At 36.4% G+C, this 17,129-nt stretch overlaps 1 long non-coding RNA gene across 1 annotated transcript in view; it reads left to right on the forward strand.

The window, feature by feature from the left end:
* The window catches only part of LOC109551734 (uncharacterized), a 268,669-nt gene that overhangs the window by 245,242 nt on the left and 6,298 nt on the right, over positions 1 to 17,129 (forward strand). The gene's annotated exons all lie outside the window — the stretch shown is intronic.

A 17,129-nucleotide genomic window follows, 5' to 3' on the forward strand; every position in this document is an offset into this window, starting at 1 on the left:
TTGGTTTTAACTGTAATTTTAAGATGCTATGGACAGGTAAGCCTTGGTTTCTTCCTGGTTTTTGAACTTCCAGGTTTTCTGTGCATATAATTACCATTAAAACATGACAGAGTTTTCTATTTGATATTGTTAAACTTACTCTAAAAGCAATAAAATTTTGTTGGACATGATGAGGATTCAGATCCCTCTAACCCTATAATTCAATAATTTCATGTTTCTCAGCACTCTGTACCTAGGTCTGAATTTATATAATGATGAGATTCATGTTAGAAAAATATCAAAGGGAGGTTATTCCAAAATTCTTAACTCAGAGTTATACAGTTTTCATAATATATTTTAAAATGTAGAGATACTTTTTGGCATGTTACATGTATGTCAGTCATTTTTGTTGAGAAACTACACTAATCTGAAAAATACATAATTTGAGGATAAAAAGTTAACTTTTATGTCTTATTCTTGAAATAAGACTTTCTTTGATGATTTCTAATGTTTGTTTTTATAATTATTAACTCTATTTTTATGTAACTTCATTCTATACATTTATTTAATACAAACTATATCCTTTCAGCAAGGTGATATAGGAGTCCTATTTTGACCACAAAGTTCATTGCCCTTCAGTGCTTCTTTACATTAGGGGACTCCCTCAGATTCTTTTCGTGCATAATTTCATTTAAACGTTTTCCAAAGGAATACGCTTGGCCCCAGAGTCAATGGAGCTCCATCACAAAGGACAAGGGAATCTTCATCATGCAGAGAACAGAGTACTACTGCTGTTCCTTGTCTACCCCAAATCTTTGTGCCCACCCTGTTGGTGAAGGCCCCCAAGAGGTCAGCAGGCACTTCAAAACATGCTATTCCACGTAAGTTCCCATGTATTATTATTATGATTTTTTTTGCAGTACGTGGGCCTCTCACTGTTGTGGCCTCTCCCGTTGTGGAGCACAGGCTCTGGACGCGCTGGCTCAGCGGCCATGGCTCACGGGCCCAGCCACTCCGCGGCATGTGGGATCTTCCCGGACCGGGGCACGAACCCGTGTCCCCTGCATCGGCAGGCGGACTCTCAACCACTGTGCCACCAGGGAAGCCCTCCCATGTATTTTTATAAAGTATTAATTTCTCCATTACTATATCCCACAAAACCCATAAATCATTCATGCTAATATAGACATGCAGAATTTTTTTTTTTTACAAAAAGATTCTTTTGTAAAGATAGACTTAGACACTGAAGTATAATCTTAACTTTTATCAATTGCTGCTTAATCTAATCCCTGTCATTTTAGCAGGTTTTACTGTGGAATACTTTTTAAAACTTTATCTCAGATCATTTTAACTAAAATAACACTTAAATGGAATTTAGGAATCAAACAGATGTTTTCATCTCAGTGGGCAAACTGCCCTCATCATCCACTTTCCTCTTTTTTTCCTCCAAGTACTAAGTCGTCATTCTTTGCAATTCTATTGTATCTCATAATATGTACTTCATCATTCAGGACTAATAAATGTGGCCTTACACTGATGGTAGTTATTTCATAGCTTAGTCATGTTTCTCAACACACCTAATACCTACTTGAGGATGGATTTTATCTTCTACATTGATGTCCCTATAAGAATGAGTACATTGTTGAGCTTGCATAATATATTTAAACAACATAATACATTCAACGAAAACAGGTAACTCGACAAATTATGAGCAAGTATCCACTTGTACTCCATGAATATCAAATGCTGGACAAATTTCAGTGATATGAGCCACAATGTTCTGACCAAAATAAGAGCATAAGTTTGGCTCCTACAGAACATGATCTTCATTTGGCAAGAAATGGGGATTTTGTTTTCACGTTGACCTTATGGAGCCAAAAGAAAAGAAAGAAATAGCTTTGCCTATGAAGATTTATAAACATAAGTGTCCTTGCTTTGGACAGTAATAGGTCTCCCCTCTCATATCTATCTGGGTTTGAGACCTTGGTACTGCTCCATTGTCTGCCCTTGTACCTGTCCAGACTCATGGGTGTGCTAAACCGCAAGAGAGAGGAGATTCATTCAGGTCAGTGTGGGAGGGGTGGAGGGAGCACATCTGCTGAAGAGAAGTAAAACAGAAACAGACCAGATGGCAGGAGTAATGAGGGTGAAGAGCAGAAAGGAAAATTCCCCAAAGATCTACCAATGGCATTACTACACATCTGCTGAAGGAAAAGAGACTAAAAAGGAGCCAGCATGGTTTCAGGACATCTGAATGAGCTGACTCAGTCAGGGGTTACTCTGCAGGCTTAGATTAAGAGTTTGTTAGGAATGAGAAAGGAGTGAACAGGACGAAAGATACGGACATTCTGCCTGATATCTTTTGTGAGAACATTTCTCCCTCTTTGGAAACTACAAATATTTAACAGCAATTAATATGCTCTGGTCCCAATCAGCATAAACTTTGTAAAAAGTAATTTTCTTTAAAAAGATCTACTACTACCACCACCACCACCAACAAAGATCTCTCACCTTCATTAAAACCTTTGATAGTTTGCTACAATTTATAAAAGAAAGAAAATAGCTTACTTAGCTTTCCACAGCCTGCAAAAATGAAAGTAAAACATTAAGAGATTCTAAAGATACTAAGTGATTATTGGTTTTGCATCACTTACCTGGTATAGAATTGACAGGTAACGAGCACTTTCTTAGTTATTTTACATATAAAAATTAAGTGCTGTTGTAAAACGCATCAGATATCTTTTTCATAGTAAACTATTTAGAACATGTAAAAAAACTTTGATCTCTTATCACAAGGAAATTGCTAACACTGATGACCAGTATTATTTCAGAGTACAAGAAAATAGTTTGAACATGTATTTTTTTATATGTTTATATATGTGGGAAGGAAGACAATGCCCATAAAAAAGAGAAGAGATAAGCCAAAGCGATAATCTCACTGCTCATCCCTAAAATTTGGATTGTAAAAACTTAGAGCGATGTAAAAAACGTTTCCTACTGTTTTTCTTTTTGATGAAAATGAAAACAAAATGCTATTTTACCTTGAAAAATATGCTTACAAAACGGGTTTGAGCCAGCATGCATTATTGGAGAATCTACCAAAATTGGAAATGAACAAATTAACTGACAAGTGCAGGAGGAGGATACAAATTATAGGGATAACAGTTACCAGTTGCCTGCTCTATATAGAGAAACAGGGTGATAGCAATGATACTGATTACACTGACGATGCACATACACACACCAGTTGGCACAAGTCTCTTGAAACCATATAAAATTAGCCTCTGATACTATTTAAGGCATTTCTTATCTTTAAAAAAATCAGCAATGCAATATCACTCTCTTGTGATGACCTGTAATGCTATCCCTTATTGCAGAAAGTAAATTTTGTAAGAGTTTAGCATACTTTATAATTTATCTTAGGTCTTCGTAGAGTAAATATTCAACTCAGACAACTGCAATTTGATGGAAAGTGCAACTTGAAAAAAAATCTTTAATGCTGAAATTTTCCTAATTCCATGTTGAGTTAGGGAGGCCATTAATAGAATTTGAGGGACTCCAATATTTCTGGTACCTGACCTACATATTCAGTAGTATGTTCTTAGAGAGTTCTACGTAAATGCAGGACTTTCTTTTCTGCCAAAGTAAAAATTCTCCCACAAAGGTTACAACTGAATAATATAGTAGAAACAGAAATAATAATATTTGTTAGAAGTAGAAGTTCTTCATAATAAGAGGAATTAATATTTATGAAGTACTCATGATACACCAGCCACTAGTTTAAGGGCTTTTACATGTATGTATTAGATCTTCATTTAATCATACAATGACCCTATAATGAATGTACTACAATCATGAATATTCTTTAGGAGAAAAAAAAAAGACCAAGAAGTGTAAGTAACTTTCTTGGGTTCACACAGCTATAAAGTTGCAGAGGTTAAATTTGAACCCTGGTAGTCTGGTTTAGTAGCCTATGTTTAATAATAATGTCACCCTGCCTTCCAATCAGGACAGCCTTGAAAATGAGGAAATATCATTTCAGTATTCTGCCTCTTTCACTCTGAACAAACATTATATTATCCATGTTAACTGTAAGTTGTAATATCAAAAATTTGTATATAGGTTCTTTAGAACAGGCCAGAGACAAGATGGCAGAGTAGAAGGACGTGAGCTCACCTCTTCTTACAAAAATGCCACAATCACAACTAACTGGTGAACAACCATCAAAAAAAAAAAAAAAATCTGGAACCTGCCAGAAAAGATATCGTACATCCAAAGACAAAGAAGAAGCCACAATAAGACAGTAGGAGGGGCACAATCATGATAAAATCAAATCGCATACCTGCTGGGTGGGCAACCCACAAACTGGAAAATAATTATATCACAGAAGTTCTCCCACAGGAGTGAAAGTTCTGAGCCCATCAGGCTCCTTAGCCTGGGGGTCTGGTAATGGAAGGAGGAGCCCCCAGAGATTCTGGCTTTGAAGGCCAGTGGGGTCTGATCTTGGGAATTCCATAGGAGTGGGGGAAACAGAAACTCCACTCTTTGAGGGTGCACACAAGTTCTCAAGCACACCAGGACCCAGGGCAGAAAGCAGTGACCTCATAAAAGCCTGGGCCAAACCTATCTGCTGGTATTACGGATCTTCTGCAGAGGCAAGGGGTGGCTGTGGTTCACTGCAGGGACAAAGACACTGGTGGCGGTACTTCTGGGGAGTACTCTTGGAGGCTGCCATTTTCTCACTAAGACCTGGCCCCACCCAACAGCCTGTAGGCTCCATTACTGGGATGCCTCAGGCCAAACAACCAACAGGGCGGGAACACAGCAGTCTTCCTGAGCACACAGCTGCCCACTAAACACACCCCTTGACACAGCACAACCCACCAGAGGGACAAGACCCAGGTCTACTTACCAGTGGGCAGGAACCAGTTCCTTCCATCAGGAAGCCTACACAAGCCTCGTAGACCAGCCTCATTCACCAGGGGGCAGACAGCAGAAGCAAGAACTCTCTTGAATGTCTATACAATAATGAAAGATCAGAAAGAGAAAATTTTTTTAAAAATCCCATTTACCATCACATCAAAAAGAATAAAATACCTAGGAATAAACCTACCTAAGGAGGCAAAAGATCTGTATGCAGAAAACTGTAAGATGCTGATGAGAGAAATTGAAGATGACACAAACGGATGGAAAGATACACCATGTTCTTGGTTTGGAAGAATCAGTATTGTCAAAATGACTATACCACCAAAGGCAATCTACAGATTCAGTACAATCCCTATCAAATTACCAATGGCATTTTTCACAGAACTAGAACAAAAAAATCTTAAAATCTGTAATGGAAACACAAAAGACCCCGAATAGCCAAAGCACTCTTGAGCAAGAAAAATGGAGCTGGAGGAATCAGGCTCCCTGACTTCACACTATACTACAAAGCTACAACCATCAAAACAGTGTGGTACTGGCACAAAAACAGAAATATAGATCAATGGAAGAGGATAGAAAGCCCAGAAATAAACCCATGCACCTATGATCAAACAATCTACAACAAGGGAGGCAAGACTATACAATGAAGAAAAGACTGTCTCTTCAATAAGTGGTGCTGTGAAAACTGGATAACTACATGTAAAATAATGAAAGTAGAACATTCTTTTACACCATACACAAAAATAAACTCAAAATGGATTAAAGACTTAAATGTAAGACCAGATACTATAAAACTTTTAGAAGAAAACATGGGCAGAACCCTCTCTGACATAAATTGTAGCAAGATCTTTTCCAATCCATCTCCCACAGTAATGGAAATAAAAACAAAAATAAACAAATGGGACCCTAATTAAACTCAAAAGGTTTTGCACAGCAAAGAAAACCAAAAAGTAAATGAAAAGACCACCCATAGAATGGGAGAAAATGTTTGCAAAGGATGCGACCGAGAAAGGATTGATCTCCAAAATTTATAAACAGCTCATGTGGATCAGTATTAAAAAAAAAAAAATTAAAAACAACCAAATTGAAAAATGGGAAGAAGACCTAAATAGACATTTCTCCAAAGAAGACATACAGATGGCCAAGAGGCACATGAAAAGATGCTCAACATCGCTAATTATTAGAGAAATGCAAATCAAAACTACAATGAGGTACCACCTCACACCGGTCAGAATGGCCATCATCAAGAAGTCTACAAACAGTAAATGTATGTGGAGCAAAGGGAACCCTTCTACACTGTTGGTGGGAATGTAAATTGTTACAACCATTATGGAGAACAGTATAGATGTTCTTTCAAAAACTAAAACTAGAGCTACCATATGACCCAGCAATCCCACTCCTGGGCATATATACGCAGAAAACCATACTTTGAAAAGATACATGCACCCCAGTGTTCACAGCAGTACTATTTACATAGCCAAGACATGGAAACAACCAAAATGTCCATCAACAGATGAATGGATAAAGAAGATGTGGTACATATATACAATGGAATATTACTCAGCCATAAAAAAGAATGAAATAATGCCATTTGCAGCAACATGGATGGACCTGGAGATTATCATACTAAGTAAAGTAAGTCAGAGAAAGACAAATATCATATGATATTGCACATATGTGAAATCTAAAGAAAAAATGATACAAATGAACTTACAAAGCAGAAGCAGACTCACTGACTTATAGAACGAATTTATGGTTACCAGGGGTAAGGCTGTGAGGGAGGGATAGATTGGGAGTTTGTGATTTACATATACATACTGCTATATTTAAAATAGGCAACCAGGGCCTCCCTGGTGGCGCAGTGGTTGGAGGTCCGCCTGCCGATGCAGGGGACACGGGTTCGTGCCCCAGTCCGGGAAGATACCACATGCCATGGAGCGGCTAGGCCCGTGAGCCATGGCCACTGAGCCTGCGTGTTCGGAGCCTGTGCTCCACAACGGGAGAGGCCACAACAGTGAGAGGCCCTCATATGGCAAAAAAAAAAAAAAAAAAGACAACCAACAAGGACCTACTCTATAGTGCAGGAAACGCTGCTCAATATTCTGTAATAACCTAAATGGCAAAATAATTTGAAAACAATAGGCACATGTGTAACTGAATCTCTTTGCTGTACACCTGAACATAACACAACATTGTCAATCAACTATATTCCAATATAAAAAAAATTATTAATTCATGTTATGTTAATTTAGTCAATATTTATTATCATGACCATAGCCATACAATAAATGATACATGCAATGAAAATAAAAATTTCTAAACTAGCTAAAGACACACCGAGGACTTGAATTATTAGGAACTTTTGCTTTCTGTTTCATAAATCTATTACAAAATATAATATACTTGAGAGACTAAAACTATTAGTTGAAGAGCCAGTCACAGAAATATGTAAATAGGAAAGAACCTTCTTTGTTTAGCAAAATAGCTCAGAAAAATCAATCGCCCAGAGGCTTGGCCCGGAAAGACCAGGTTTGAGCCAAAAGATGACAATAACTCAAGTGTTTTATATAATAAAGTAAGAGGAGTTCTGGGTTTCCCAAGCCAGTCCTTTAGAGAGGTGTAAAGGAACCAGGGAAGGAGGGAAGGAGAGAAAAGATTGAGAAGATTTGTTCCCTACTTAGAATATGACTACTGAGAAATTCCTGAAGGTGGATATGGTTGAGGACTTTTAAAATTAGAACGTCTAATTTTTCAATTTTATGTTACCTGCATAGTAATGCAACCCTCTCCTGACTCTGCCTTATTACTGTAAACAAGCAGTTCTCAAAGTGTGATCCTCTGACCAGCAGTCCCAGCATTATGCAGGACCTTGTTAGAAATGCCAGTACTCAGGAGAACCAGAAATTCTGGGGATGGGGCTCAGAAATCTGGGCTCAGCAAGCCCACCAGAGGATTATAATGTGTGCTCAAGTTTGAGAATGTCTGCCCTAAACTTAGCAGAATTCTGCTATTTCCTCAGCCTTGTGTGGTACTTCAGGAAATGAAGAAACTGGGTCACAGTCCAGCAGAGGTGTCATAAGCAAGAAGTGAGATGCAAAGCAAAGGAAAAGGAATTCACCCAGGATCAGGGAATGAGTCAACAGCAATGAAGTGTTCAAGTCAATGATACTTGTTACTCCCCAGAAACTCCAAAGATATTGTGAGACACTGAGTTTACCAGATTCTGTGATAGGGATTTAAGTTTATAAATCTTAAATGATGGCTTGACTAATGATATTACTATAGCATGAAGATGTGGGGAGTAATAAATAACACCTGATAGACATTTAGGAAATTCTCTATTTGAAGAACTTTTTAGACTATTTATTAATAAAAACAATTATCAAGTTCCTTTTAATTTCATTGAAAAACCACCTAACCTATTGGAAAACAATTTTCTACAGGAATTGTTTTTGAACTTAGGTATCACTTTGTGAGTAGAAGTAATTCACACACGGGTAGGTAGCTTCTGGTGCTTGGTTTAAATTTAATATAACTTAAAAGTTATAGAATTATCAGTCTTTTTTTAATGTATTGACAATGATGTGTTCTTAAACAGCCCAAAATGGGAGTTATAATTTGGGGAGTGTACAAATCCCAATTGTGGGCTAGGGAACCTACTGAGAGGTTTGTTTGTGGGGACCATTTCCAAATTGGGGATAGACAGTCGAAACCTGTGGTAGGATATGCTCGATTGCACAGACAGACACTTACTACATTTACTCAAGGACTTATTTTATGTTTATCAACCTTCATACTTTGCTCTCCCGTCTCTTGGCTCTACTCTTAGATAGACAGACACTTACTATGCTAGTCAGAATCCATACTGTCTTCTCTTCATAAATGCCCCTTGATTTTCATCTGGAGAATCAAATGATAGAAAATACAACTCGAACTGACCCCTGCTCCCCATCTCAATCCATGATCTCTGGAACAGCTAGACTCCACCCCACTTTACTTTCCCTTACTGCCCCCTACACACCCAGTCACTGCCAGGGTAGGTTCATGACTTGGGTCTAGAGAGTAAGACCATCCTATTTGTCAGTGACAGTGTCTGTCTCAGATAGACTATCTCCTTACAGTGCCAAGATGGCAACCATGAGTTCTAGGCATTATACTCACAGCTTCGAATTAGCGTAAAAAAATCTTTATTCCCCCAAATAGTTAAAATAAAACCCTAGACGTGACTACACTATTCCAAATTGGGGATAGAGAGAATTTGGAAGCCAGAGTTGTTCTTCAGTGGGCCACTGTATTCCTTCTTACCCTTTCTTAACCTCTATCAACACTTAAAAATAGGTCTAACCAAATTTGGCGCTTTCCATCCCAGTGGTCCACTGAAAAACAACTGTGGCTTACTGCACTTCACCCATACCTGAAGTTAGAACTCTCATAGCACATTTTAGTTTTGTGAATTAAAAAAAAAAAAAAAATCCTGGGTTTCCCTGGTGGTGCAGTGGTTGAGAGTCTGCCTGCCAATTCAAGGGACACAGGTTCGTGCCCCGGTCCAGGAAGATCCCACATGCCGCAGAGCGGCTGGGTCCGTAAGCCATGGCCGCTGAGCCTACGCGTCCAGAGCCTGTGCTCTGCAACGGGAGAGGCCACAACAGTGAGAGGCCCTCATACCGCAAAAAAAAAAAAAAAAAAATCCTTATTGCTTAAGCCAGTTCAAGTTGCATCTTCTAGGATATTCTTCCAATATAAAAGAAACCTACCCAATATGTGACTGAGAAAGTAGCAGCAAAACCATTGACAGGTTGATTAGGGATTGTGTTTGCTCGTTAGGGATTCTATTTGCTCGTTAGGGATTCTTGAATACAAATTCCACACCGTTGGAGTGAAACAACTCTGAAGCACTTCTATTCCATCTCCCTGAGGTCCCCAACAGGCTTTAGCCCCAGTCAATGACAGTATCTGGTTCTTTAATTCATCCTTTTTTGGCTTATTTCCCTTTCATATCTCACTTTCCTAATTCCTACTTTCCTACCATTGCTCCCAAAATCACCTCCAAAATGAACTTCTTACCCTTAAATCCTTGCCCTGAGTCTGATTCTGTTATTATGTGGGTGACCAAAGTATTTAATGAAGGTATATAGAATCAGAAAAAGTAACTGGAGGCATAACAGGAGACACAACAACAAAGTTTATGGTAAAAAAAAGCCTGAAAACAATATAATTTAAGTTGGAAAGTTCAGAAGCTAGTCCACACACAGAAAAGCTATGTCTTTAAAAAAAAAAAAACCTACTTAAAAGAGCTTCAATGAGCAGACACCCAAACACACAACCACTCACATTTTAATAAATTATTTTCTAATCCTAAGGATCAGTAGGACTGCATTTTTCCCTCTCCAACAAACTTGTATTCTTCCATAGTTCTGAAATTTGGTCTCTGTAGATAATAAACACTCAATTAAAGAAACTGATAAAGGCAGCTTCTATTTTTGCAAAACTATCCAGTAATGTTATCTGTAGTAGAAGGATATACTTTTTTCCAGGAGATAATAATAGAAGAGTTTCAATAAACTTAGGCAAACGTTACTATCAAGAATCTTGAAAGAAACTCTCAGGAAACCTCAGCTTGAAGTTTAATAGCTTGTGAACCATATGTCTTTCCAGTAACCAGTTTTGCTGGTAATTTTCTGGTATAGGACTGAAAAGAGCAGGACATGCTGAATTCCCAGTTTTTAGGAAGGTGGTGAGAAAATCCAAGAGTAAAAAAGCTCCAATGTATCTATGCTTAAAGTAAGCAGAGATTTGAATACCTGTCCTCAGGAATAACAGGCTAAATCCTGGATGGGAAACATTCACCAAGGGATAATAACAGCAACAGCTAAAAAAACTAAACAAAACAAACAAACAAACAAAAAATCCCATCAAACAGTAACATACTGCCTAAAGGAAAAGATAATCTTTACTGGGCAACAGGACATTAACTGAAAAAATGCTCCTCTACCCTGCCCCCTGAAAGTTGGTTAATATTTTACTTTAATTTCAAAATAAGAACATATACCATATCTTCTGCCTCCTACAAAAAATAAACCTAGTAATAAAATCTAATTTCAACAGCCAATGACTATTATACTTTCCACTTTGTAATTCCATTACATTTTTTTACTATCTGCTCTCTCTTTAAGTTGGCATGTTGATTTAAAATTCAATGAAAATCTCATTAAAAAATATATTTGGAGGCAATCCAGAGAGGGGGAAGGAAAGAATGACCTGTGGGTGGTCTAGAATACACTGGATATGATATGGACTTAATCTTTCTGAACACAGCTGCCCCTGATCTGTAGTTTATGTACCCCATTATTCCTGGGACTTGGATGACACATCTGTCCCCTAAAAGAGAAGGGAAAATCTTAAGATCACAGGGTCTACATGACCATCTCCTTCAGTGACCAGCAATAAAGTCCCAACACTTTACATAGTGATTGGCCCCCACCCTGGGATGATCCTAATCAAGGTTCCAAGCTGAAATCCTGCTCCCTTACAGTGCCTGCATTGAAAACACAGTGTACATCTAAAAAGGTTGATTGGTTGGATCAGCCTCATTACATAGCATGCGATATGTGTACACATGATAAAAAAGATGAAAGAACTCCAATCTAAGTTGGAAATAAATACACAGAGGGACACATTTCACTTAATTCATACTGTCGTGGGAAAGTAAAAGGTAACTATTTCTCTTTTTCACTTTCATAAAGTATATTGTAGCACTGCTATTAACTCAATGCAACACACACACACACACCTGGAAGATTTTAATCCAAAACTAAATCCTTTAAGGGGATGAAGAGATTGTATTGAAGTATAGAGAAAAAAAATTTAAGTTTGTTCAAAAGAAATTACAGAACAATCACAAACTATTATAAATTAGCTCTCTTTTAAAGGACATGAGGCATAAGAAGTTGTAGGTGGTCTAATGCATTTCCTCATGATTGAATTTATACTCTTAAAGACTGGGTAATTTATACTCAGGGAGTGTGCTTGATCTTTTATTCAAAAGAGATTGGAATTTTTTTCCCATCATAGAAATGGAGAAAATGAGTCAGAAAACATGGTGTTCCCAAGACCATTATCTATCAGGGAGGAATTCATTAAAGTTCTTAACCCAACTATGGTGCAATGTATAAATGGGAAGGTTTTAGGAATTTTTAACACAGATTTTGGTGTATTTTTTTCAGAATAACTAAGTTATCTGGCCAAGACAAGATCCAATTCATTCCGGAGATGCTGAAAACTAACTTAAAACATTTTTTTAATGTCAAACGCATCTTAGTGTTTAGCATAGTTAGTTCAACAAATCTCTAAATTCACCAAGAATTGGAACCTTATACGATTATAGGCATTTCACTGAAATGCTACCACATAATGCTGATTTCCATTTAGCACACAAATTTTGGAACAGTGGAAGTAAGTCATGTGGCAAACAACTGCTTGAGAAGGTCACCATCTTTTAAGTTACTTTAGGGTCCCTATGGTAGAGATCTGTGTGAAAATAGTTCCACAAAATTTATCTTGTTTTACTTATAGGACTCATTGTGATGCATCATGTTTTTTTTTTAACAGGTTTATCAAAATGCTCAGAGATACTCTTGAGAAGTTATAGTCTCAGCTTTCCTTCTTTTGTATGCTTTCCCTCCCCTCCTCCACTATAACTTAAATATTTTCCATTTTCCCTGTTTTCATGGTGTGCTTAGTTCTTACTTAATATTTTAATATAAAGTACCTCGTACCCTCTTGGAACAAATACAAAGTAGTCTATTGCTATTGATAAAGTCATCGATTATCTCTTAGTTGTCATATTATGGACACATTTCATACCTTGTTGTTTCTGAAGCATTTTTCTCTTATTCTGTAGCTCTCCTCTCTTAGTTTTACTCTTAACTCTCTAGTTGTTCATCTCCAGTCTCCTTAAACAACCAATTTTTTCTACTACTTTACTGATATTTCCCAGTGTTCTGACTTTAGCCTTCTTTTCTTCTTACTCTGTAGGTAATGTCATAACATCCTACCCATGCTGTTGGTAACTATTCTCCCATTTTATAAATGAAGAAAGAGATACACAGAGAAATTTTAAAAATTCCCCAGGGTCACATATTCAATAACAATCAGAGCTTATATTTTAACAATATTTACATTCCTTCTGCCATACCACATATGTCCCCAGGATAGGCTGGGTAACAAAACCCACAATATATCTGTGACTTTGACAATGTTTTTGTTTTTGTTGTATGTTACTACCTTTAGTGAAGACCTCTACTTTACATTGCTGCTTTCTAGGACCCCAGCTGACAGAGGCTTTACCATCTGGAAGGTTGTTGGTTTTAGTGGTAGCGAAAGGAAAATTGAGGAGTTGAGCACCGGTAATTAAAAATTGAGATGGAGTTGTGAAACACACCTCACTTTTACTCACATATCCTTGGCTGAAACAACTCATATGGCCGTGATTCCAGAGGATGAAAGTTTCAGAGAGCCAGGTAATTATGAGTAGAAGTAATGTCTACCACAGTTTCCCTATAAGGTAGAATACTCATCATATATTTGATAACTACAGTGGGATGTTTTTGGCTACATTCCAATTACTTCTTTCTCAATAGCACCACAGTTATTAGTGGGGTAAGATTTCCTCTCCCATATTTCGTGTGGTCTTACAGGATAGATACAAAAGTAAACAGACCCTCCCGGTTACCCTAGTATAACAGGCAGCCAGACGCAGAACCTAAGCTAAATTATTCAGGTTATCTGCCACAGGACTTGAGGCCTGTGGATTGATACAAAAACAGGAGGAAGGATGAAAATATTCATTCTGACAGAGCAAACTGACCCAGCCATTGTTGCTAGAATGATCATTGGTCTGGTTCACTTTCTAGAGCCCTCTAGAAATCTGTTTCCTAATTCTAAGCAAGTCCCACCTGTTTATTCTGTGAACTCCCACATAGCCATTTCAGTATGTTTCTTTGCATAAGGTAGTTATATTCTGTTGCTTAAAACAAAGGAACCCAAACCTATACACACTACTTATTAATATTCTGAAGATACGCAGGGATGTAATTAGGATATCCAAATGTGAAGTTGTAGGATGTATGTGTCTTTATATAAAATTTATAGAATAAGATTCAGAAATAAACTAACAACAGTGTTGACATTAATTTACATAACTTTTTAAATAATGCAGTAAAAGGTTTCAAGAAACCGTAAGAAAGCCAATAAGAGCCTCCTAAAGCAGTAATGATGATGCCTTTGCTATGGGATGCTTCAACTCAGATTGCTTATTAGCACCTAGGTTAGAATTGGCTTGGTGATAATAAGATAAGCACTTCACTAATATGATTCTGAATGAGCAATTTTCATATTAATGGCTTTTCCACTGTATTAATGAAAACACAATTTGCCACCATAATGGGGACATCACTTAAATTAGATCAAAATTGCTAACATGAACAGTGATGTTAATAAAGCAAAGCTGTTGTATGTGCTAATGGTTCTTCTATTGTATTAACAATGTTCTTATATCCCAAAATTGGTATTACATTTGAAAAAAACTGTGTCATTTTATTGACTACTTGATAATGTCACTTACTGTATGTGCAAGCCACTGCCATCACATTAACTTTGAATAGATCTGCCAGTAACTGAGCAGAAAGTCACAAAGAATGGAAAATTCTACACACTGGAACAAAAAAGCGGTATTCTATCAGCGAAGCTTCCTTAATCTGGAACTAGGTTAAGGAAGAGAAAACACTATAAGAAAATGAAAAATTTAAACATGAGTCATTTATATAATGACATTTATTTCTGTTTTAGTTTACTAGGGCTGCTGTAACAAAGTGCCACAGACTGGGTGGCTAAACAATAGAAATTTATTTTCTCACAGGCCTGGAAGCTAGAAGTTTGAGATCAAAGTGTCAGCAGAGTTGGTTCTTTCTGACAGCCACAAGGGAAGGATCTGTTCCAAGACTCTCTCCTTGGCTTAGAGATGGCCATCTTCTCCCTGTGTCTTCACTTACTCTTCCCTGTATGCGTCTATGTGTCCAAATCTCCTCTTCTTTTAATGACATATTAGACATATTGGATTAAGGCCTACCCTAATGACCTTATTTTAATCTAATTACCTCTGTAAATACACTATGTCCAAATATGGTCATATTCTGAGGTATTAGGATTTACAATTTCAACATAGGAATTTTGTGAAGAGGGACACAATTCAGTATATAACTTCCCTAAGTTTTAATTTTCCAGGCATGTACAAAAATGTATATATGAAATATTTAAGTTTAGCACAGATAATATTACCAGGTTACTTATAATTATTTAAGGTGTTCTGATTTATACTGCATATAAACATCCCCCAAACTGAGCTTGAACATGAAATCAGGTAACTGCGGTGAAGTATTTAGCTCACAACTCACATAGCAAAAGAAAACTGAAGGTTACTATCAATAGTAGTAATAACAGCTGTACTATGGTGTGTGTACAGGAAAGGAAACCCAAAAAGAGGAAACATTTAAATGATAGGTGGTATCATCTCATTTAGTTTTACAGATATTTCTGTTCCCTGGAATGTAAATTCTTACTGGGTTAAATTCAACAACAACAAAACAAATAAACAAAAAGCCCCAAGCAAAAAAACTCCTAATATTATTAAGAATAACATTCATTCAATTAGACAAATATTTAATGGGCATTTAGTATGTGCCTGACACTGTTCTCAATAATGGGCAAAAGGAGTCAGTAAAAGTCCACACAGTAAGATCTTTTAAATACTTTAAATATATGCTGGTATTTCTTCATATTGTTAGGATTAAAAAGAATCACCACAGAACTATTTAATTTTAAATATGTTGCCAGTCTTGGTTTGAAACTAAGAGTCAGTTTGAAAGTAATTCATAAGACTTAATTGCTATTTAGCTAAAGAGAACACGTCTTACATATTCTGACTTATTTTATTCCATTCTATTCTAATAAACTTTGAGCTATCTGAGAAATCTCAATATGCTGGTGTTTAATATTTGAAGTCTTGTCAATGAAGGCAAAATAACCTATTTTTTTGCTTCAGAATAAGTGGCTGAATAACTACCTCTTCTGAACACCTCTTTACCTAAAGCTTTGAAAGATGAAATCAATAATTAAGTCTTTAAAACAATTTGTTTTAGCTCTTTCCCTTCCAACATTTTATCTGTCCTGATGAAAGTAAAAAATGAAATGGCTTTTAACATTATTTCTTTCATTTCTAATTCTTTTCTATTTTATACAATCTGGGGATATTACCAAATAATTTAAAATGGCACAAAAACAACACCAGGATGAAGAAAGGAGAACTTAAGTTAATTTATAAACTGAAAAAGCAGAACAATCATAACAATCTTATAATATAGATTTTCAGTTGATTTTAAGCTATATTTTTATACAAATCAGTAGCCAATATACATCTTTTAAGTAATGTAATTGATATTTTACAAAATTTTTACCATTAATACCTGTGAAGAATTAGTATAGTGCTTTCCTAGTTCACAGGAAAGATCTTGGTTATTGACTGGACTCAGTAACTTGTATCAACCTATATAAAACACTTGTAATTTGAGAAAACTGGATGCAAGCTGTTTACTTGTGAAATGATATAACGTAACATAATCCTCAAAGCATGTACTTGAATATAGTGCATATGTATTTGCATAGTAATGAATCCACAAAATAAAGTATAAGGAATTAAGTGAAAGCTAAAAATGAAATAAGATATTGCCAAAAAGAAAACCTGTGGTTGCATCACATTAAATTTAAATAGAAACTCTTCCTTTGAAACTCATTCTAAATGCATTTTTGTACTTAAAGAAAAAAGTATTTAGAGAAAATATTTTCTAATCAGGGTGTGACAAAAAGTATTATATTGCACATTATATTCCTGACTGGAATAAGAATTAATAGATGTCTTAACTAATAATATTTTTCATTAATAAAGTCCTTCCTTTCATAAAGCATTTTCATATGTAAAATGAAACAAAAGAAAAGAAATACATCTACAGAACATTCATTATACTCTAGTATCTGCCTTGGCTTTTTACATGCATTATCTCATTTAATTTTCATATCTCTGTAAGACAAAAACAATCCTCAGTTTCTAGATCAGAAAATCAGGCACAGAGGGATTAAATCACTTTCTCAAAGTCACACAACTAGTAAGTGAA

This window comes from Tursiops truncatus, chromosome 3 (genome assembly GCF_011762595.2).
Source record: "Tursiops truncatus isolate mTurTru1 chromosome 3, mTurTru1.mat.Y, whole genome shotgun sequence".
In the NCBI taxonomy this organism is placed as follows: domain Eukaryota; kingdom Metazoa; phylum Chordata; class Mammalia; order Artiodactyla; family Delphinidae; genus Tursiops; species Tursiops truncatus.